The 24,714-nt window shown below is 38.8% G+C and overlaps 1 protein-coding gene and 1 long non-coding RNA gene across 4 annotated transcripts in view; both read right to left on the reverse strand.

Moving 5' to 3' along the window:
* Positions 1-19,239: 19,239 nt before the first annotated feature.
* LOC126919464 (uncharacterized) lies at positions 19,240-21,663 on the reverse strand. Its single transcript, XR_007711648.1, has 2 exons — positions 19,710-21,663; positions 19,240-19,670 (listed from the first exon to the last, which is right to left on the reverse strand). It is a non-coding gene; the product is annotated as an uncharacterized LOC126919464 (long non-coding RNA).
* Positions 21,664-22,163: 500 nt separating this feature from the next.
* Positions 22,164-24,714, reverse strand: part of LOC126919391 (uncharacterized) — a 389,648-nt gene continuing 387,097 nt past the window's right edge. For all 3 annotated transcript variants that reach the window (XM_050728585.1, XM_050728582.1, XM_050728584.1), the window contains one exon: positions 22,164-22,591. The gene's annotated coding sequence lies outside the window, so the exon portion shown is untranslated. The remainder of the gene's footprint in view (positions 22,592-24,714) is intronic.

The following is a 24,714-nucleotide window of genomic DNA, read 5'->3' on the forward strand; positions in this document are numbered from 1 at the left end:
TGCCAGCCTCGACATGAGGGCGGGCGCGCCGGGGCTAGGGGTCCTCGAGGCCGTCCTTCCAAACTGGGACGTTTGGTTGGACGGGGCAGACGCGGCGGACACGCTTGGACAAGACGCTCCAGGGCAGCCGCTCCCCCCGGTGGGGGGTCAAACTTAGGCGCTGAGTAGTAACTCTGTAGCTCTCCATGAAAGAAATAGTTGGGACGGTGCATGACAGTAAACATTTCAACGGTTTCTGCCCCGTGGCTCGCCACACGCAGATTTTGTCCTTCGGGTAAGAATGCCAGATGTCAACTCATCTTCACAAATATATCTTTGAATAAACAAATCTTCAAATATATGTTTAGCTGACCGAAGACCCGTTACGAATATTAAGTTTCAGTTATACAAAATCCTTCAAATAGACAAATAGTCCGTGTCCCAACTACGGGAAGATGAGAGAAATCTATACTTTCACGAACGACGCTTCTCCCTAACAACTTTCCCCAAGGACGGCTAACATCCTTCTCTAACCACCAACATGGAAATTGACCAATTAACAGTAACTTCAATTTCCCTCACCCTTCGAACGAAGACTTTTTTCTGCGAATCCGATGATCTCGTGCCCTTAGACACATCCATCATAGTTTTCCTCAACAGCGTCACCGTAACGGAGAGCCACTCTCTCGTACGATCTCATCAACGATTGACCTGTCATTCATATACGTAGTGATTGCTCCTTGCATTAACATTAAGTATAACTTAGATGCTAAAGAAGGGTAAAGTTCAGCATCGCGTGGACCGCGGATTCGTTATCGGACCCGAGACCATTGTCATAATACCGCGAGTATCTAAACATTGTAATTAACTACCGACGAAATTTCCAACGGTTTCGCGGCACAAGGCGCTTTATCTTAAAAGCGCTATGCCGACAAGCCTTAGGTGTCATCGATATCCCTACGGCTCCTTCGCCGAATTTTCGGGAGACCGCACACGTGGCAGTCGTCGCTGACTTCTAACAGACGCGCGCGATATCGATGACTAACAAAGAAAAGAATCAGCGTGGCTTTTGAATCAAAGAGATTCAGTCTGCCCCGAGCTGCGAAGTGCGAAGCATTACGTGAAACGAGCGCTCTACTTCCTATAACCTGCGTCAAGCATTGATCGTTACCAAGCGTTGCTAACTGTTAATTGTTAATTGTTACTTGTGTTAATTGTTGTTTGTTGCTAGTTGTTATTGGACGTCAGTTGTTAAGTTAATAAACGTTTTTGTTGAAACATCTGAGCATTCCCTTCTACACCTATCACGACATATCACTTCAGCCATCCCAGTCTTGCCAACACTTAAAAAAATTCTCCAACCTCTCCACGCCCGATGATTTTACCCTCACGCTATGGAGGAACTGACTACCCGCCCGCATCAGACGTATCCTTACCGGTGTAACGACCACCCAAGAGCCAGGCATCCGCTGACATCAGATACGTCGATAACACCTAGTATTGCGATAACTAAGAGAAAAGACAAGCCCGGTCCTTTAGTCAGTAACCTCAGTTTTGTAATATGCAGTTAATAAAGCATATGAATGAGCTATTGCTCATTCCCCTACTTATAAAACCTCGTTTTTTTTATTACGTGTCATTTTTGGCGATCCTGCCAGGATCCATTTGGTTCAGTGTAAACGACATTACGATTTCGACATACGCGCATCACTGAAGATTGAAGGATCAAGCGGACCTTCGCATAGATCAGCTCACTTTGCGTGAAAACGACTTCTACGGAAAACGGACTATGGTCGTCACCAAAACTAAAACTGGTCAGAGCAACATTCACGAAAGGAAGAATACCCAGGTAAAAAGAAAAATTGGATTCTTTTAAACACTATCGTATTTGTCGCGACAGTTTCAATAGTACAGACTCCAACGACAGTATAACAACCACTATGAGAGCAAAAGATCGGAAGACACATCTTTTGTTAGCTCTATGACTACAGGTGTGGATGCAAATATTCGGGCCATACTAAATGTTATCCAAAAGCAGAACGAAAGACATGAATTAGCTTTGAGTAACTTACATAAATTAATACACGACAAAAATCGATAACACATTAGAGAAATTGAACTCTTGGGTAGAATCTCGCTGAAATACGAGTAGAAGTTCAGTCAAATTGTTAAACTGAAGCAACCCCCCTCTCTGTTGAAAACTAAAATAACTGTAGACATATTGTATGGAGACAACCATATAAGAATCAGTGGCAACCCCAAGAGCGTTTTTTACGATATTAAGACCAAAATTATAAATATAACTAATAATGTAGACTTATCCTCAATGCTTGACACCTTAGAAAAAACTCCTAAAGTAATGAGCAACCTAAACGGTTATACTAGTACCCTGAATCAAATAGAAGATAGAGCCAATCAATTAACTTTTTCGCACAGAATGACACAAATTAAAACTTGGGGTCTCACTACGTTGCAGATAATAGGATATATATCCATTGGACTCATATGCTTGTGTATCTGCTCAATAAGATAGGACTGTCAAAATTATGTATTCACATATTTTGCTGCAAAATGAAGAAAAACATCGTTAGTAATACACCCAACATTAGTACTGAAACACCCTCCGCCCCTATAAACATTTATACACTGATATTACCTGTGCAACAGAAAAGAAATCAAGAGTAAGTTCTGAATTATCAACACCGTCCAAGGCCAAATTCCATCCATCGATTCTGAAGAAACGTAAGGACTTAGAGGACTAAGTTCACTCTACGAAGGAAGTGTAACAACCACCCAAGAGCCAGGCATCTGCTGACATCGGTTATGTCGATAACACACACCTCGTATTGCGATAAGTAAGAGAAAAGACAACAGCCAGACCCCCACCCATAAGATATGTGAAAAACAAAAACACCGGTCCTTTAGTCAGTAACCTCAGTTTTGTTATCTGCAGTTAATAAAGCATATGAATGGGCTATTGCTCATTCCTCTACTTATAAAACCTCGTTTTTCTTATTACGGAGTCGACGACTCTGACCCGGAAAGGTTAATACGGCAAGCGAACCTGATCGCTGAAGAATTTGGAGAGGATTATCGGCGCACTGCCCGAATAACAACGCTAATCGATCCACCAGCTGGAACAAGTGAACTGTTGGCCGCCGCAATCAATGTGTTGAATCAGCGAATGACACAGGTGCATCAATAACCATCGTCGACCACGACCACGACCACGATTACGCTCGCGTACGCGATACCACCGCCGTTTGCGCTCCCGAGATCCGCTGCGGCAAGACGGCCTTTGCTTCTACCATGCAACGTTCGGAGAACGCGCGAGGGGCTGTCGTTTCCCATGCACTTGGAAGTCGGGAAACGAGATCAGCCGTCCGTAGATGCGGCAAACGACGACGGCATGGGTACCCGGCGCATCTTCGTCAGGGATAGAAAAACAAAAACATTGTTTCTCGTGGACACCGGGGCCGACACGTGTGTGTATCCGCACAGCATGATACGCGGACAGGTGAATACAAATGACTATGAGCTGTTCGCGGCCAACGGAATGCGGATTGCGATCTACGGTACCATCACGGTGTCCCTAGATTTATCGCTACGCCGGCCTTTCAAGTGGCCGGCAAAGAATGGACGACCGAAGATTGGAAAAGAGTTGTACGGAGTAACAAAATAAAAATTAACAGATTCGAATTCGACAGAAGGTCCTGGTATCGGTCCTTCATCCGAGAATAATGATCAACCAGGTGGTATAAAACAAACTATGAAGTTTGGAGGTGGCTTAATTATGTGTTGGGGTTGTTTTACTCTTACTTAGTTGCGAAAAACTAGCCCGAAGGATTAAAGAGATATACTCTGAAACAAAGAATGTAGTGAGAGTCAAGAACCACAAGAGAATTTTGAACTGTAAGGGGAGTCAGACAAGGGTGCCCGTTGAGAGCCCGACATTATTCAATACCTACGTGGCAAGACTGAAAGAAAACCAAGGTAAGGACCAAGCTGAGGGCATAGTGGTAGGAGAAAGAAAGGTATGGTCGCTGACATATGCAGACGATATTGTGCTGATGGCGGATAGAGAAGAGGACCTAAAGGAAATGTTAAAAAGATTCAAAAATTTTTTAAAGGAAGCCGAATTAGAGCTGAGCACGGAAAAGACCAAGATAGAAAGAAAAGACCAAAGATTTCGAAAAAAAGAAGGAACAAAAAGGAGACAAAGAAAATGGAAGTGGGAGAACAAGAATTAGAAGAAGTGGACGAGATAAGATACCTAGGATACATAGTACAGAAAAACGGCAGTGATGAGAAACACATACAAGAGAGAGCAACAATAGCAATGAAGAAAACATGGAGAAAGGATATTCAAACAGGACTACAAGAGGAGAATGAAGATGTTTGGAGCACTGGTAGAGAGCATGATGCTGTTTGGAGCAGAAGTATGGGGCTGGAACATGGAAGAAAGACTGGATAGAATACAAAGAAGATACGTGAAATGAATATTAGGTTTAGATATGACAACACCAAATTATATATTTGTCGGAGATGTAGAGCATTCCTTAAACTTATTATTCGTTAAACTTTGTAAAAGTCATATTTATACGTGTAAATATAATCTCTGTCGTGCAAAACGATGGCTAATGCAAATGAAAAATTGTTACGCGCCCAAAATTTTAATGATTACCCGACATCAGAAGTGGGATCAGTGCCGTTTATAACTATGCAAGAGCATATAACTATCATACGTGAGTTAATTCAGACGCTAGTGCAAAAACCGAGTGCGGAAGATAAAAATTTATCGCTTCCGCGTTTTAACCCTGAAATCGCGGGTTCCGATCCAGCTGCATGGTGCGCAGTTGTTAATCTGATCATGAAAGAAAATCCTTTATAAGGCAGTGCGTTATTTTCTGTTTTAAGTCGTGCTCTAGAAGGTTCTGCAGCACAATGGCTTTCGCAAGTACTGGTTGGTAGAGATGTTGGTCATTTGGTCAAAAATTAAAGACATTTTTACTGAGCGTTTTGGTGGCAAAGAAACAGCTATCTCGGCGCTAATGAAAATATCTAACGAAAAACCACCGAAGGAGGAAACCTTGGGAGCTTTCGGTATTCGTCTCCGTTCCTTCCTGAAGGCGAGGTAGGAAAATTAAACTATGGCTGAGGTAATCAACGCTTCCGACCTTTTTCAATTGGCTTCACAAGATCAGCGTATTGAATGGATATCACTTACGAGTGATATCAAGACTGAGGATCAATTTCTAAATGAAATGAGAGCTTACGCGAAGAAGAGGCCGGCGTCTTCGTCAAACAATTCTTCAGCGGATCCTGAAATTAAATGACATAAACCTCCTGACTTCCGGAATAAGTGCCACTACTGTGGTTACTACGGACATAAAATAGCGGAGTGCCATAAAAGAATAAAATTTGGGAAGCAGAAGAACATACGAAACCCGGAGGAAAGTCGACCAGCTGCATCATCAAAGGTGTCATGCTTCAAGTGCCGTGAGGAGGGTCATATTGCGCCTTGTTGTCCGTTGTTGCGGAAAAGAAAAAATAACAGTAGCACACCGAAGGGAAGCAATAATTCCAATAACGAGCGTCGGGTCGACTTCTGCGTAACAGAAGCTGCAATGGGTAGATTAACTCATCTGGATGAGTCGTTTCCATTTTACTTTGATTCTGGAGCTGAGTGTTCGCTGATTAAAGAATCCGTGGCTTTGAAATTTTTCGGTAAAGGGATGACTACTACAGTAGTAATGCGAGGAATAGGAGATACTAGTATTAAGTGTACATCAGAAATTTTGTCCGCTTTACATTGAAGATAATTATTCATGTCCTTGCTGATAGTTATTTAAAATATGATAATAATGATTGGTCGTGAAATTTTAAGCCAAGGTTTTGACGTAAAATATCACTCAAAACAGCATCGCTACTATAAAAAAAAAAAATTAATTAAATATTAAATTAATTTATTAAAAAAATAATTAATGCATGTAATAAAGTCGAGAAAAATAAGATCAATATTAATGAGGTCGACACTGATATTATTGGAGATAATAAAAGCCTGGATAGACCAAGCTCTAGAAAGATTGTACACCGTATTAAATACCCTCGTAAATGCCGGATTTTGTTCTAATCTTTCTAAATGCTCTTTTCTAAAGACATCGGTATTCTAATTGGGATATGTGATTCAGAATGGAGAAGTTCGCTCCAACCCGGGTGAAATACAAGCCTGTAGATCTTTACCTGCACCGACGACAATCACACAGCGTAGATATTTCATATCTTCTTCTTACTTTCATGGCTTCTTACTTTCGAAAATTTGTTCCTAAATTTTCACAAATAATGAAACCTTTATATGCACTTCCGGTAACAAAAACATAAGTTTGACAGACAAACATGAAAAGATAAAGCAAAAGGTAATTTTTGTCCTGATGCGCCGGTGTTGATGATATTTGACCCAAAGTATCCTGTAGAATTGCATACTGATGCTAGTATGGATGGACATGGGGCTATTTTAATACAGAAAGTCTAAGGTAAAAACGAAGTAGTAGAATATGATAGTAAAGAGATTTCCTTGTCGTTACTGGTTGTAATTCTTTGAAGGCATTTAGTAATAAGATGAGTTTAAATGACGGGGTTCACAGGTGGTGGGCTTACCTAAAAATTTTTAATTTTAACATTGTATATCGAGAAGGTAAACAAATGGTTCACGTAGATTTCTTTTCGCGAAACCCCATAGACATTGAACGTACTAAAAAAAAATTTGGCTGAAATTTCTGAAGGTTGGTTATTAGCGGAACAGCGTCGTGATCCTCTGATTACTGATTCGAAGGAATGACGAAATATATGTTCGTAAATTCGTAGAGAACTGTCATGCTTGTCAGGTTTCTAAGGCAAGTTCAGGTAAACCACAAGCCGAATTATATCCTATACCTAAGACCAGCATACCTTGGCATACAGTGCATGTGGACATAACGAGTAAATTGAGTGGTAAAAGTGACTTAAAAGAATACGTTATTGTTTTGGTTGACGCTTTTACAAAATTTGTATACCTATGCCTATACCTTATCATACCCGTAAAATAGACTCTTCTAGTACTGTTAAGGCGCTCAAGTCTGCAATACTTTTGTTTGGTAGTCCTCGCCGGGTGATAGGGGAACAGGGAAAATGTTTTACGGGCAAAGAATCTCAAGATTTTTGTCAAGGCAAACGTATTAAACTCCACTTAATAGTTACCGGTGCTAGTAGGGCCAATGGACAGGTAGAGCGTATCATGGGTACCCTGTAGAACATGTTTACAGCTGTAGAAACGACCGGGGGATTATGGCAAGAGACGATTGGCGAAATACAATTGGCTTTAAATTGCACCACCAATCGTGTGACTCAATCGAGTCCTCTGGAATTATTAATCGGGAAAACAGCAAGGCTACGGTTTATTGCTACCCGACGACTTTGAGGAAAGGGAAGTAGACATCTCTAATGTAAGAAAGCAGGCAATACAGAACATAGAGATAAACGCCAAGTATGATAAAGAAAGATTTGACAAAACTAAGGCTAAAGTAGCTAGATTTAATCTTGGTGATTTTGTATTACGCAAAAATGAGGAGAGAAATCAAAACAAATTAGATCCAAAATACAGGGGTCCATTCGTAATAGCGCAGATTTTGGAGGAAGACAGGTATGTTTTGAAAACATTGGATGGTAAACGATCGTACAAGTACAGCCATGATAAGTTGAGGAAAATACCAGATGGTTGCATTGCTGCTGAGTTGGATGTGTGTAGTGATGACAATGCCAGTGACAATGACAATTTGAGTACACCAATCCCGGAGGAACATTAGCACTACATCCATAACATCTAGTATAGTGTCTCCTCATACGCAATGCACTATGACCATAACATCTAGCATAATGTTTCCACATACGCCCAGTGTGGTAATGTGATCTAGAAAAGTGAGATTCATTCGATCGAGATACGAGATACGAGATCGAGAATGGTCTGTCTGTCATGGTAATCCGCAGGATGCACTTTGAATACTAATATTACATAACGAGAAAAGGAAATAATTATCTCTTCACTAATTCAGACTGAATTTATCATATCGGAGTTCCATATTAACATCGACGAAATTTTTACACTATCATATCAGGAAAACAAGGAATCACAAATCCACAAATTATAGACTCTAAAGAGTTTTTAAAAACACAAAAAGAAAATAAAACGAAAAAGATAAATAAGACAAAGGACAAAATCAAAGGGCAGTCGGTGGCAAATGAGGATTCAAACCGAATGCATCGAGAGGTTCAGAAGAATAAAATCGAGGTCGCTTAATCAAACGAATACATTGAGAAATATGATAAAATCAGGTCAAATTACAGTAACAAACTAATTGTATCATCGTTAAATCATTTGTAACGTGTTAATTATAATTTTAAATGTTGTTAAATATACAAGTTTATATTAACCTTGTTAATTCAGTGTTACACTTTGAATTATCTGTTATCCTAATCGAAACAGGGGAACACGACTGATTTGCGGCGTCGATTATCAAAATTGTAACGAGAATTTACGCCTCTCGCTGACGAGTTTTCCTCGCGATCGCTTCTCTTTGCGAACGGTCGTAACACCTAAGTAAACTAAAATTATGGATAAATGGTAATAAACTTATATATGTGATAACTGTACACTTTTAGAAGACAATGAATGGAAAATAACAAAAATTTATCCGATACCTTCCAAAAAAAACTCTGTATTTATTGCACTTGTAGTAGAAACTGACCTAATACTAACCAACTCAAGAGCAACTTTGTCGTCAGCCACTACTTGAACAAATATTGCAAACTAACGGCAATCATCCACATTTGTAAAATAACTAAACCAAGTCACAATAGAATCAATTCATCTGAATGTAGAATCGAATTAATTAGTAACCAACAGACAGTCAAAACTTCCCCATCTGCTATATTCAAACTGGAAGAATTGACGTTCGTACCTTTGCAGACTGAAAATCATTATACCATTATCCCTACGAAAAATGTGCAGATCAACGTGTGGCGGCACTCGACCACGGAACTTTCCAACGGCTTCGCGACACAAAGCGCTATTACCTTCAAAGCGTAAGGCCGACATGCCTAATGTACCATCGATATTCCTACGGTTCTTTCGCCGAATATTCGGAAGAATGCATACGCGGCAATTGTCGCGGACTTCTAACAAACGCGCGTGATAGCGATGGCCAACAAAGAAAAGAATCGGCGTAGCTTTTGAATCAAAGAGATTCAGTCTGCCCCGAGCTGCGAAGTGCGAAGGATTACGCGAAACGAGCGCTGAGAGACGAGTAGTCGACTTCCTATAACCTGCGTCAAGTATTGGTCGTTACCAAGCGTTGTTAATCGTTAACTGTTGTCAATCGTTGTTTGTTGTTAATTGTTATTTGACGTCAGTTGTTATAAAGTTAATAAACGTTATTTTGTTGAAACATTTGAGCATTCCTTCTGCACTTATCACGATATACCATTTCACCTGTAATTTTGTAAGCCTTTTTATATTAAAGATGTAAATTATATGTCCGAAATGTAGGGACATCGGGCCGTTCTTTGGGAAGATCCCAATACTTGGACTCGAGGTGACATAACTGGTCACCGAACGTAGCCACGGTCACGGGATGAACAAATGTGACCGTATCAGTCTTTTATTTTTGCAATCATCTTAGAGAGTTTACTGATATCTTATAGGAAGTCAACCTGAAAGTAACCCAGCGTTTGAGCTAACGTATCTGCGTGCTACAAAATATATTCCATTGTACAAAGAGTTTTCCCGTTGACCGTGGATTCGTTATTGAACCCAAGAACATCGTCAAAAGCATTCGTTAAACTTATTATTTGTTAAACTTTGTAAAGATATATTTATACGTGTAAATGCAATCTCTGTTGTGCAACACGATGGCTAATTCAAATGAAGAATCATCACACACCTGAAACTCCAACGATAACCCGACATATACTTATCATATTGGAGCAGAGATTGTTTTATTCAGCAAAGTTGCTATATAAGACTTAAGAAAACATATATACAGCAACCACGCACACTGTGCGCATTTCTAGCGCGCGCTTCCGTTCAGTAACAGTACTTCAGCAGACTGAACTGTCGAAGCGAAAAGGTTAAAATTGAACAATTGGACTACACAATTGAACATAGGCTGGGCACGACGATGCGGATGCGCTCAGCCGGAATGCAGTAGAGTGTTGTTGGAGCACGAAGGCCGAAGCGGTTTGATCGATCAAATGCACAAGGCCCAAGAAGGTCAGTTGGTAGAAAAGATAATCGATGCAGTGTATGCCGAGAAGAAAAAAAGAATTTACATTAACGAAAAGTGGAGTGTTATATCGCGAAGTTGATGGTGGCGAAGCGATATCTGTGCCGAAGTCGATGCAGTGGGACATTATCATACAAACACATGAACAAGGTCATTTTGGCAGTGCTAAAACGATGATGATACTCCAAATGGATTATTGGTTCCCAAACATGGGAGAGACAAAATAAAAAACGCGATTGACAATTGTATACGGTATGTGTTGGCGGAGAAAAAGCAAGGCAAAAGTGAAGGGTTGTTGAATCCCATAGAAAAAAAACCATACCGTTAGACACATATCATATTTATCACCTAGGGCCGATGTTGTCGACGAGAAGTCCTATAACTACATTTTCGTAATTATCGATGCATTCACCAAATTTACTTGGTTGTACCCAAACAAGACTATCACCGAAGAAACGCTAAACAAATTAAAATTGCAAACCTTGATTTTTGGTAATCCCAGACGCATAGTGTGTCAGACCGCGGTCAGCGTTCACTTCGAACGCATTCAAAGAGTATTGTCAAGACGAAAACATCGAACACATATTAATAACGACTGGCATACCACGCGATTGTCACGGGTGAAATTCGACTAATTATGCGATAAGATAGTAAATTCCAAGCGCCTTATCATGAGTGACGGTCGAGGCAACATCCTGTCACTCTACCCCGTTCTCAAAAATATATGATAAGCATGACCAAAGTCTTTTCCCGCTGCAACGAATAAAGAATATAAATACTCCTCCCAAAATCCCAAGTTAGTCCTAACCTAACCCTCTGCTTGCCCATTGTCCCGAGAGGCTTTAGGTGATCCGTTATTAACCATGTGCATCAGTCAATTATACACTTGGGTTGAGACAAGACGCTCGAGAAACTGTACGAGTATTACTGGTTCGAAGGAATGCCGAAGTACGTTCGCAAATTCATAGAGAACTGCCATGCTTGTAGAGTTTCGAAGGCAAGCTCGGGTAAGATACAAGCCGAATTACATCCGATACCCAAGACCAGCATCCGTGGCATACGGTGCGCATGGACATAACGGGCAAGCTAAGCGGCAAAAATGACTCCAAGGAATATGTCATTGTTTTAGTAGATGCTTTCACGAAGTTTGTATACCTGCATCATACCCGTAAGATAGATTCCCTTAATACCATCAAAGCACTCAAGTCCGCTATATTTTTATTCGACAGTCCCTGCCGCATAATAGCAGATCAGGGAAGATGTTTTACGGGTAAGGAATTCCAAGAGTTCTGTGAAAGTAAACAAATTAGAGTTCACCTGATAGCGACCGGTGCTAGTAGAGCCAATGGGCAGGTAGAGCGTGTTATGGGTACATTGAAAAATATGTTCACGATAGTAGAAACGACCGGGCGGCCATAGCAAAACGCGATTGGGGAAATACAGTTGGCTTTGAATTGCACCACCAACCGTGTGACAAACTGGAGTCCATTAGAGCTACTAATAGATAGAACGGCAAGACCTTACGATCTTTTGTTACCCGGTAACATCGAAGAAAAGGAAATCGGGGCATCTCCAATGTAAGACGACAGGCAATAAAAGGGCAAGTCCGAACCAGTCTGAATATTAAAAGTCTATCGTTGCGAATCGCAAATACTATAAAGGGTTACCATTTAATTATAATATAAATTGAATGGAAATAAAGAACTCGATCTCATGTTTGGAAATCGACTTTTTTTCACTTGTTGAATTTTTACGCAACACGACAATGATCAAGCAGAGAGACTGAACAGAACGATCATACCTGTCCTGACAAAACTTTCTATGAGCAATCCAGCAAAATGGTGGAAACATGTGGACAAGGTGCAACAATTTGTAAACGCTACCTATGACTGAAGTATTAAAAAGACGCCGTTTGAACTGTTGATAGGAGGATAAATGAGGACAAACATCTTGATGAGAGAGTTGATCAAATGACAGGTACGTCTACAGTACGTCAGCGATTGATACTTCCCTGTCTGAGTCACGTTCGAATTCTGAGGTCTCACTATTATCTGTGAGATCTGGTGGCTCTATATTCTCGCGGATTCGTAAATGTGTTCTGAAAAAGAGTGGGTCTCCGAAGACAGCTACCGGCGTTTTAACATCCGATGACGTATTGGGAATGTTATCTGGGAGAAGATTGACGAGTGATCAGATGGTTATGGTTTCGGAGTGGTTTTCTTACCCCGCTAGTACTCTTTTAGGGGTTGCTTTTGTTTGTATTGTTAATAACTCTTTTGAGTATCCACAGGGCATGCGTAAATTCTGGAACCATCCTACTGTGGCGAAAGGAAACACTCTTTCGAAATATTCTATTGTGACTGGAGACTGGTCAGGTTACATCAAAGTGAGAGGTAAGTTTTGTCAGTTAATAGTCGGCGTGAATGATACGGCAACGGAAATAGAAAGGTTTTTGTGTTGGTTGCCGTCTGATTTGGGGACAGCTGCGCTAGTGATAGCGGACGATATTAACATTCTCGTTCTGGCTGATATTTTGAGACGAGTGGCGAAACATTTCCATCTGTTCGGCGCTCGAGGAGTGGATTTGTACCCATTGATGACCTTAGTTCTATCGGAGACCATGGTGGTGGAACAGCCTTTACCACTGGTTTCCCCGAAAGTGACAAACGCGGACCTGGGAATGGCCAGATCATCGGAATATTTGGTCGGCCAGAGTTTTCACACAAATATTATAAACGCAATGATAGAATTCAGGTACTCAACCCTTTTGTCTGATTCATTTAATGCAAAAGAATACGATTTTTATATTTCGTCTATAGGTGACAATTCACTAAAAATTAGTTCGGATGTTATCAGTCAGTTAGGGGGAAAATCCTTTAATTTGTACGATAACATTATCAAGAGATGGTTGGTTAAAGAAGATGATACAAAGAAATATAATTTCGGTTACGTAAATGTACGTTACGTTCGGTTACGTAAATACGTATGTAAAATTTGATGACAATTCGACGTTTTGATACTGATTGTAGGTACGTTCTGGTCTCGCGTAAAATCAGCAGATTTCGAACAATATCAAGGGTGTTGATATGACATCTGTTCCGTTGCTCAATATAACTTGGGTTAACGGGCCACCTGAATGTGGTAAGACAACTCATTTGCTAAATTAATTTATCGTTCAAGTTTTCCCTAGGGCGAACGATATTATTCTGACTATGACGAAGAAGGAGGCGAGAGAAATACGGGATAAGTTAGCGAGGAGATATCCAACGCTTTCAGAAAAAATTTGGTTGCGTGATGTTAGGACCGTCGCGTCGGTATTGGTGAACGGAGTAAAGGAGGAATATTCCTGTGTGTTTATCGACGAAGCGTTGATGATGCACGCTGAAACGATAGGATTCTTAAGTGTCTTAACATCTGCGGCGGAGTTGTACATAATCGGCGACGTGAACCAGATCCTGTACATTGATAGAGACCAAATGTGTCCGATCAGGTATTCGAAACCATCGTCGTTTGCCAAGGTAACGCAATCGTTGAAGTGTTCCTACAGATGCCCGGTAGATGTGGTTTACGCTCTTCACAAGTTTTACGACGGCCTCTATAGCAGGAACTCGGTTGTGAAGTCGGTGGCTTACAAACCTTACACTGAAAATGTCACTATAATTCCAAAAGATCTGGAGTATACCTTGTATCTGGTTCATTTGCAGGCAGATAAAGAGTATATAATTCGGTAAGGTTTTGTCAAAAGTACTGACAGTTAATGAGGCCCAGGGTCTCATTTTCAAGCATACCGTTCTGATTAGGATGAATCCTAACCCCTCTTGATTTACGATAAGGTGGAGTTCTCGATTGTTGCTATATCACGCCATATTGACACCTTTGTATACTACACTGATGTATCAGATGCTACTTCTTCTTTGATCGGATCCGCTATGTCAATGGATGAATAGTCTCCAAAGACGTGGAATCTGATCAGAGAGATGGAAGACAAACGGTTGGTGGCGATTATTTTCCAAGTGACGTTGAGCCAAGAGTTGAAACAGCTGATAGATGAAGAATTGGTGGATATCTTCGAAAAGGATCGCACAGTCATGAGAATGGAAAACAAGAAAAATATTGCAACAATTCAAGAGGAAAATAAGAAGACGTTCAACAAGCGTCGTAAGACTGCCACATAATATGGAATTGGTGGTTTGCTGGCGACCAAACGTACACAGTTCGGAACGGATACAAAGTTACTGCCGAAGTTTTTTTGCCGAGAAATAAGAAATATTTGAATTAGACGTAGATCTCAAATCTTGTTCATTGTATGTGTTAATGGATTTACATTGTAGATAAATTTTCATAACCTTGCTGATAATTGTTTAAAGTATGATATAATGATTGGTCGTGAAATTTTAAGTCAAGGTTTTGACGTAAATATCACACAGAACAGCATCGTTATTCGTAAAACAAAAAACGATTAATGCATATAACAAAGTCGTTGAAAACGATCAATATTAATGAGGTCGATACTGATGTTATTGGAGATGATAAAAGCCGATTAATTTCTGTTCTCTAAAAATTCAAAGATTCATTCATTACGTGCTCTCATGTGCTCGCGTAAATACAGATCAGTTAGAAATACGGTTAATTGATCCTAACGTTATTGTACAGAGAAGTCCTTATAGACTTAGCGAGGAAGAGCGAAGACTCGTACGTGAGAGGATAAACAAATTAATTAAAGCAAAAATTATACGGCCCAGTAATTCTCCATCCGCGAGCCCTATATTACTCGTAAAAAAGAAAGATGGCTTAGAAAGACTACCGAGTAGATTACCGAGAGTTAAATAAAAATACGGTCACGGATCGGTATCCTCTACCTCTTATTGCGGATCAAATCGCGAGATTGAAATTGAACTGATTAAAGAATCCGTGGCTTTGAAATTTTTCGGTAAAAGGATGACTACTACAGTAGTAATGCGAGGAATAGGAGATACTAGTATTAAGTGTACATCAGAAATTTTGTCCGCTTTACATTGAAGATAATTATTCATGTCCTTGCTGATAGTTATTTAAAATATGATAATAATGATTGGTCGTGAAATGTTAAGCCAAGGTTTTGACGTAAAATATCACTCAAAACAGCATCGCTACTATAAAAAAAGAAAAATTAATTAAATATTAAATTAATTTATTAAAAAAATAATTAATGCATGTAATAAAGTCGAGAAAAATAAGATCAATATTAATGAGGTCGACACTGATGTTATTGGAGATAATAAAAGCCTGGATAGACCAAGCTCTAGAAAGATTGTACACCGTATTAAATACCCTCGTAAATGCCGGATTTTGTTCTAATCTTTCTAAATGCTCTTTTCTAAAGACATCGGTATTCTAATTGGGATATGTGATTCAGAATGGAGAAGTTCGCTCCAACCCGGGTGAAATACAAGCCTGTAGATCATTACCTGCACCGACGACAATCACACAGCGTAGATATTTCATATCTTCTTCTTACTTTCATGGCTTCTTACTTTCGAAAATTTGTTCCTAAATTTTCACAAATAATGAAACCTTTATATGCACTTCCGGTAACAAAAACATAAGTTTGACAGACAAACATGAAAAGATAAGGCAAAAGGTAATTTTTGTCCTGATGCGCCGGTGTTGATGATATTTGACCCAAAGTATCCTGTAGAATTGCATACTGATGCTAGTATGGATGGACATGGGGCTATTTTAATACAGAAAGTCTAAGGTAAAAACGAAGTAGTAGAATATGATAGTAAAGAGATTTCCTTGTCGTTACGGGTTGTAATTCTTTGAAGGCATTTAGTAATAAGATGAGTTTAAATGACGGGGTTCACAGGTGGTGGGCTTACCTAAAAATTTTTAATTTTAACATTGTATATCGAGAAGGTAAACAAATGGTTCACGTAGATTTCTTTTCGCGAAACCCCATAGACATTGAACGTACTAAAAAAAAATTTGGCTGAAATTTCTGAAGGTTGGTTATTAGCGGAACAGCGTCGTGATCCTCTGATTACTGATTCGAAGGAATGACGAAATATATGTTCGTAAATTCGTAGAGAACTGTCATGCTTGTCAGGTTTCTAAGGCAAGTTCAGGTAAACCACAAGCCGAATTATATCCCATACCTAAGACCAGCATACCTTGGCATACAGTGCATGTGGACATAACGAGTAAATTGAGTGGTAAAAGTGACTTAAAAGAATACGTTATTGTTTTGATTGACGCTTTTACAAAATTTGTATACCTATGCCTATACCTTATCATACCCGTAAAATAGACTCTTCTAGTACTGTTAAGGCGCTCAAGTCTGCAATACTTTTGTTTGGTAGTCCTCGCCGGGTGATAGGGGAACAGGGAAAATGTTTTACGGGCAAAGAATCTCAAGATTTTTGTCAAGGCAAACGTATTAAACTCCACTTAATAGCTACCGGTGCTAGTAGGGCCAATGGACAGGTAGAGCGTATCATGGGTACCCTGTAGAACATGTTTACAGCTGTAGAAACGACCGGGGGATTATGGCAAGAGACGATTGGCGAAATACAATTGGCTTTAAATTGCACCACCAATCGTGTGACTAAATCGAGTCCTCTGGAATTATTAATCGGGAAAACAGCAAGGCTACGGTTTATTGCTACCCGACGACTTTGAGGAAAGGGAAGTAGACATCTCTAATGTAAGAAAGCAGGCAATACAGAACATAGAGATAAACGCCAAGTATGATAAAGAAAGATTTGACAAAACTAAGGCTAAAGTAGCTAGATTTAATCTTGGTGATTTTGTATTACGCAAAAATGAGGAGAGAAATCAAACCAAATTAGATCCAAAATACAGGGGTCCATTCGTAATAGCGCAGATTTTGGAGGAAGACAGGTATGTTTTGAAAACATTGGATGGTAAACGATCGTACAAGTACAGCCATGATAAGTTGAGGAAAATACCAGATGGTTGCATTGCTGCTGAGTTGGATGTGTGTAGTGATGACAATGCCAGTGACAATGACAATTTGAGTACACCAATCCCGGAGGAACATTAGCACTACATCCATAACATCTAGTATAGTGTCTCCTCATACGCAATGCACTATGACCATAACATCTAGCATAGTGTTTCCACATACGCCCAGTGTGGTAATGTGATCTAGAAAAGTGAGATTCATTCGATCGAGATACGAGATACGAGATCGAGAATGGTCTGTCTGTCATGGTAATCCGCAGGATGCACTTTGAATACTAATATTACATAACGAGAAAAGGAAATAATTATCTCTTCACTAATTCAGACTGAATTTATCATATCGGAGTTCCATATTAACATCGACGAAATTTTTACACTATCATATCAGGAAAACAAGGACTCACAAATCCACAAATTATAGACTCTAAAGAGTTTTTAAAAACACAAAAAGAAAATAAAACGAAAAAGATAAATAAGACAAAGGACAAAATCAAAGGGCAGTCAGTGGCAAATGAGGATTCAAACCGAATACATCGAGAGGTTCAGAAGAATAAAATCGAGGTCGCTTAATCAAACGAATACATTGAGAAATATGATAAAATCAGGTCAAATTACAGTAACAAACTAATTGTATCATCGTTAAATCATTTGTAACGTGTTAATTATAATTTTAAATGTTGTTAAATATACAAGTTTATATTAACCTTGTTAATTCAGTGTTACACTTTGAATTATCTGTTATCCTAATCGAAACAGGGGAACACGACTGATTTGCGGCGTCGATTATCAAAATTGTAACGAGAATTTACGCCTCTCGCTGACGCGTTTTCCTCGCGATCGCTTCTCTTTGCGAACGGTCGTAACACCTAAGTAAACTAAAATTATGGATAAATGGTAATAAACTTATATATGTGATAACTGTACACTTTTAGAAGACAATGAATGGAAAATAACAAAAATTTATCCGATACCTTCCAAAAAAAACTCTGTATTTATTGCACTTGTAGTAGAAACTGACCTAATACTAACCAACTCAAGAGCAACTTTGTCGTCAGCCACTACTTGAACAAATATTGCAAACTAACGGCAATCATCCACATTTGTAAAATAACTAAACCAAGTCACAATAGAATCAATTCATCTGAATGTAGAATCGAATTAATTAGTAACCAACAGACAGTCAAAACTTCCCCATCTGCTGTATTCAAACTGGAAGAATTGACGTTCGTACCTTTGCAGACTGAAAATCATTATACCATTATCCCTACGAAAAATGTGCAGATCGACGTGTGGCGGCACTCGACCACGGAACTTTCCAACGGCTTCGCGACACAAAGCGCTATTACCTTCAAAGCGTAAGGCCGACATGCCTAATGTACCATCGATATTCCTACGGTTCTTTCGTCGAATATTCAGAAGAATGCATACGCGGCAACCGTCGCGGACATCTAATAAACGCGTGCGTAGTGGGGATATCGAGGGGAAACAAAGAAAAGAATCCGTTTGGATTCGAACCAAAGATTCATTATGCCCCGAGCCTCGAAGTGCGAAAGGTTAGCGTCATAGCGAATCAAACACAATTAGAGAAACGGGCTATTGACTCTTGATAGTTCAGTGTTAATCATTATTTGTTGTTGATAGTTAATCGTTAATCGTTAACTGTTGACCGCAAATCGTTGACTGTTGATTGTTAATAATTTTGTTGAAGTGGTCACTACTTCTAAGAAAACTCGACATCTGGTCTTTTCAGTTTTCTCAAGTACTGAAGACAAAAGACTGGGACGAAGGCAGACCATAAACAGTAGACAGGCGACGTTGGTGTAAACTTTTTTGTTGAACAGTATTTCTTGTGGGCGCCTTCACCAACAACCACCTCAGACGTATTATGTAAAACACATAAAATCTTAGAAACCAGATAACCGAATTTAATTAGCAGCAAAACTGGATGTATGACCGATTATAATATTATAAAATAGGAGGAACACATAAAAATATTTCTTATGAAATCAAAATTAAGAACACTTCACATAGTTTCAAAGAAATAGACATCTCAGCACTAGAGAAAATATTAGAAATGGCTCCAAAGGTAACTCACAACTTTAACCAATACAAAGCCAACCTCAATACGTTACAAACACAAGTCAATACCCTACAATTTGTGCGACGTATAAATTCACTAAAGGAGTATGACATATCTACACTACAAATATTAGGATATGTAGCCTTAGGACTAGGAACGATATATGTAATGTATAAATGTAAACTTTTCGAATGTATATATCGACTAATTCCTAAATATATCAAAATACTCAGAATAGAGTGGAAAAGAGGGGAAAGTAAATATATAAGAAAAGAAATAGACATAAGAGATGCAAAACCGAAAGTTCGTCCAAAACCGGAAGGCACGGACTAAGCAACAATAAATAAATACTCTGCCCTGCCGCTCACGCAAACAATATTGATCAAATACCCAACAGCACCAATTTCTCCATCAGCCTGCAGGACAATTACCCAAAATGAAGCCCAAAACATCAACGAAGATGAAGATAACGAGATCGTTCAACTCGTACGACCCACCATAGCCATACGCTTTAACGGAGCAAAGCGGGAATGTCACAGGCTCAGAAACAGTAATAGGGTAGACAAAACATCCTGTATGTCACAGCCATCGAAACAATAACCAGATAGTAACAGGACATCCGCGTCAAAACCTTAGTATAAGAACCCTCACAAATCAGAGCTCAACACCTTTTTGTTATAACACTCTGAACAGTTACGCGAAAACATCACCAGTGATCTATTAATTTCGTGATTTCCTTTGTCTTCTACGTGACATATGCATCGTCGCTCGGAAACTTTATTGTACACAACTATCCTCAGTTCAGATGGCGATCGCCTAATCTTTCAAAGCCCCGAGGCGTGCCATGAGTTTTCTCTCTTTTCGCTCATGTGGTGCATTAGTATGCTACTGCACGTGATACACGCAAATAATTCATCCAGGTATTTCAAGCAGAAATACGTCAGGAGTGAAGTGAAATCGAGAGAGTTTGCAAAGAGAGATGGTGGATGACGGTCGCAGGAAGATGGAAGTAAGAAATAAAACGGAAAATAAACAGAGGAAAAAGGAAAAATAAAAAAGCGAGAAAGTAAAAACGAGAGTAGAAAATGGAATTATTTTATTCTCGCAGCAAAGATCATGCCGTTTGGCTGGCAATAAAACGCGGTTTAGATTTATTCTGGTTAAATGAGTTTACCTCATAATGCAGCTACCGTTCTTGTTGGAAAACGATTATTTTCCGCACGACGAGAATTATATAATGTGAAAGAATTTCCACGAGAGAACTAATTAATTATATCACGACCGATGTTCTTCCAACTATCCGAACTATTCAGGCGTCGAAAAATCAGTGACGCTTTCGAGGGATCTAGGTTAAACCAAGGCTGCTGATATATGTATGTATATACGTCCATATACGTCTATATACGTACATATATGTGCATTGCAAGAGGTCAGAGTTCGATTAGCGTACAATCCTGTGGCTATTAAGAGTTTCTTCGCTTAACCTCACCGCGGTCCTCCAATTTTTGTATTCCAATTTTACTCCTGTTTTAGTGAATAAATGAATTTTTTATATTTTAAGAGAAATTTCAACTTAAACTTGAAGCAAGAAACCATTGTAGCAGCACAACTCCGTTATAACAATCATTTTGCGAAAGCTACAACTCCGCGGGCCTGGCGCAACGATTCTCTTTCCAGCGACTTCTTTGGTCTCAGTTGTAATACCGCGGAAAGACTGGTGAAATATATACAATGTTGTGATAAAACGTATGTGTCCATCGTAAGTTTTCGGCACCTCAGAAGTTAGTCAGTCGAGAGTCAAGAGTCGAGTTGCAAGGAAGTCAGTAATCAGTCGAGTCGACAGAGAGTTCGAGGCAACAGCAATAAACGCAATATTAAAGTAATAAGCCGAGTAGTCATTTGGCACCTTACACGTCCTACCACCTCACCATGTATAAGAATGCGATTCTGACATACTTTTCTGAAATTGAAGAGATTTTCTGGAACTGATGAAATTGTTTAATGATTGTATTGAAAATCGCTCAAAGAACAAATAGGATTTGGGGAAATTCTACATATATTTTATTCCAAATGTAATCTAAAAAATAACGCTTTCGAATATGGAAATATTTCTTTACAATTAAAATAGATATAACGAAACTACCACAATAACTGGAATGATAAAATTCTTGAGCGTTTCGATAATTATTAACTGAAGGAGAAAGCAATCTCGATTTATGTAAAATTATTATGGAAAAAATTCCTGAAGAATTGTCCTCCAACGGTAGCAAAACCTGGACTTCACCCGAAGAAGGTGCTGCTTTCAATTTGGTGGAACTGCAAGGGTAAAACTCCTAGAGTTTGATTGGGATGTTTTACCACATCCTCCATACTCTCCATATCTTGCACCATCGAACTATTATTTGTTCCTTCCCCTAAAGAATTTTCTTCGCTACAGAAATTTCAAATCAGTAAACAAAATGAAAAACGGGCTCGAAGAATATTTTAAAAGTAAGCCAATCATACAGTACGATCAACATGAAGGAAATATAATCGGAACTCTAAGGAACTCAGCATGCAATGCGTCTAACCGTAATACTCGTTTCTTCAATCAACATCGTTCTCGATTCAATACGCTTCAGCTATCCTTTCAGTAACGAGCGATAAATCTTTGATAACCACTCGATAGTGGTTCGACGCAACATTCCAAACAGCATTAACTTTTCTCTATTGATTTCAACATTCCATATGTTCCGTCGTTCATTATTCTTCTACATCCGATGTTCCTCGTCATCGGGACAACGAACTACAAATAATCTGAAGACTATTTACGCACTGTCTAGAGCGTCCATCTAAATTAGATCTGTACAATAATGGCCCACTTTATAACGGCGATATTTCTCCAGCGAAAGAAAACGATTTTAATCTTTTTTTTTTTTTTACACGATTTTAAGTTAACTCGCGAATAATTATCGTCGAAACGATCGCCGATTTTTTCGAGGATGAACTACTGATCAAATCGATCGACCGAAAAAGGAAATTCTATTATTAAAGGTAAAAACGATGTTTTTTTGTTTCACCGGTGTTCGTAAAGATCAGATCGATCAGGTAGATCGACGATCTATCGTTGATTCTGAGAATCGATTATCGTGACCGGTGCTTAGTTCGTGATTAATTAATCTCACCGACAACACGCGATATTATGTTGTTGCTTCCAGCCGTGAAATTCATGTCTGACCGCCGGTGGTTGTCTTGGTGCTGTTGCAATAACCTGAAACAAATTTTACACATTTAGTACACTTTATAATTTTCAGAAATATAGAATTTATTTTTAAGCAATATTGTATATTTTTCTTTTCGTATCCCTAACACTTTGACTACCACGCGAATGATATATTTTCATAGATTGAAATATGCTACACCACAACATTTAATTCATTTAAAACAATTAATCAATTTTAAAAAATTTAGTAACGTGAGTCTCTGATGACCATCACTATATGGTAGACAATATATTGAACTTTATGGAAAAACCAATTTGAAAACATAGTACCGCATAGTTTATGAATATGAAAAGTAGACTACAGTATGCTATCTAAAAGAGACAAAATGAGGTTATGTCAATAACAATATCTTCTAGTTTCTTGAAACAGCTTTTTTATACTCACGTCGTCTAAACATTAGAATTAGAACTAGAATTATTTGTTATCTTCATTGTCAGAAAATATGGTATTTCTAAAATCACGGAAGGATTGTTTTAAACATTTATAATCTATAATCACGGCAATCTTAATATCTACACTCACGGCATTTACAGACGCATTGTCCATAATCAAACATTCTCTATCGTGTGCTATTCACGTTCCAAAACGCGTTCAAGTAATTAACCAACGCAAACGTTAATGGAAACATATAGATAGTCAACTATCCTATACAAGTATACACGAGTCAAAGAGGTAGACCGGCTTTAATAATTCAGAATACGGAAGCGAAATCAATCCTGGACAAATACGTTCTCGTAGAGTGGACCTTTGGACACTCACTAGTGGAACAGCGCAATAAAACCGAAATAACGTATTAACGTTGAAGATAAAAGGGTGCGGAGATGAGATTTTTTTTACTGACCGTAATCCGTTTCATTTCCGTTTCAGGATTATTTGTAGGGGGATTCGCGTAACAACGTATACTAAAAAACGAACGGAACTCTACTCGAACTCCTCTCTAGAAATACGATTCACTTCCTCTTCCCTTTTTCTTTGCTGACTATCCGTCAAACGTTCGAAGACAAATGACTTGGTCGACAAATGTTTCGTCCAAGAATGTAACAAAGAACATATAAGATTTTTGTCGATGAGATTTATAATTTGATTGCGGTGGAAGGAATTCTCGAGTACTATTTAATCATAGTAATTATGAGTCTTTTCTTTATAATATTAATTTTAGAATTTTTTACTTGTCTTACGTTTTATTATTATATAATTTATTTATTATTATATAATTTATTATATATTATTATATATTATTTATTATTATATAATAATTTAGAATCATAAATTACAAAAAACAAATCGAGATATTTCAATCAACAGATTCAATTTCATTCCGATCAATATACTTGCACTACATGAAGAATGTCTACAAGGAACAATTCACTTAAACGTAAAGTATTTCTTTGATTCAATTAAACCCAAGTAGCTCACCATCACTTCTTCTAAATAAACATCACGACTAAGTAAGTATTTATAGATATTCATCATAGACACAGCTAAAGAATTAATTAATCGCAAGCATACACGCTAAACAAAGATCGTTCATTCAAGATACTCTTTATCGCTTTCAAGATCCTTTGAGAGAATTTCAAAACTATACCAACACAACTCGGAACAGAAACGCGCGTTATTACGAATTTCATACGAGTTCGTTACAAGATTCGGTTCCCGAAATACGACCAGCATCTCGGTTCAATCTTCCACGGAGATTGAAGCACCGTTGGGACATGTAACTTCGAATATGAATACATTGAGGGACGCTTGTCCGTGTTACGGACGGAACACGACGAAAATGTTGGTAACACGCATAGTACTACGTTTCTATGTAGACCAGCATGTTCCTATGCGCGCAGCTTTGTGTGTGAATTCAAATGAGAAACGTCGGTTCCCGTGTAGATGAGTGTAATGGATATTTGGCCTAGGAGAAGACATAGCTGTGCACGTGCAACGGAAATGTTGGATGAGTGCTGCTACACAATTTAAGTGTAGTTCCATTTGAACATATTAATTATTCATTTTACACGGCGCTTCAACGGCGCCCTTGGTTTCGATTGGTTCATCGCGTAGAATCGATTACCTAATTATATCGATTGTGATTTAGACGTTGAGACCGATTTATTGCTTT

The sequence above is a fragment of the Bombus affinis genome, chromosome 8 (genome assembly GCF_024516045.1).
Source record: "Bombus affinis isolate iyBomAffi1 chromosome 8, iyBomAffi1.2, whole genome shotgun sequence".
Classification (NCBI taxonomy): Eukaryota; Metazoa; Arthropoda; class Insecta; order Hymenoptera; family Apidae; genus Bombus; species Bombus affinis.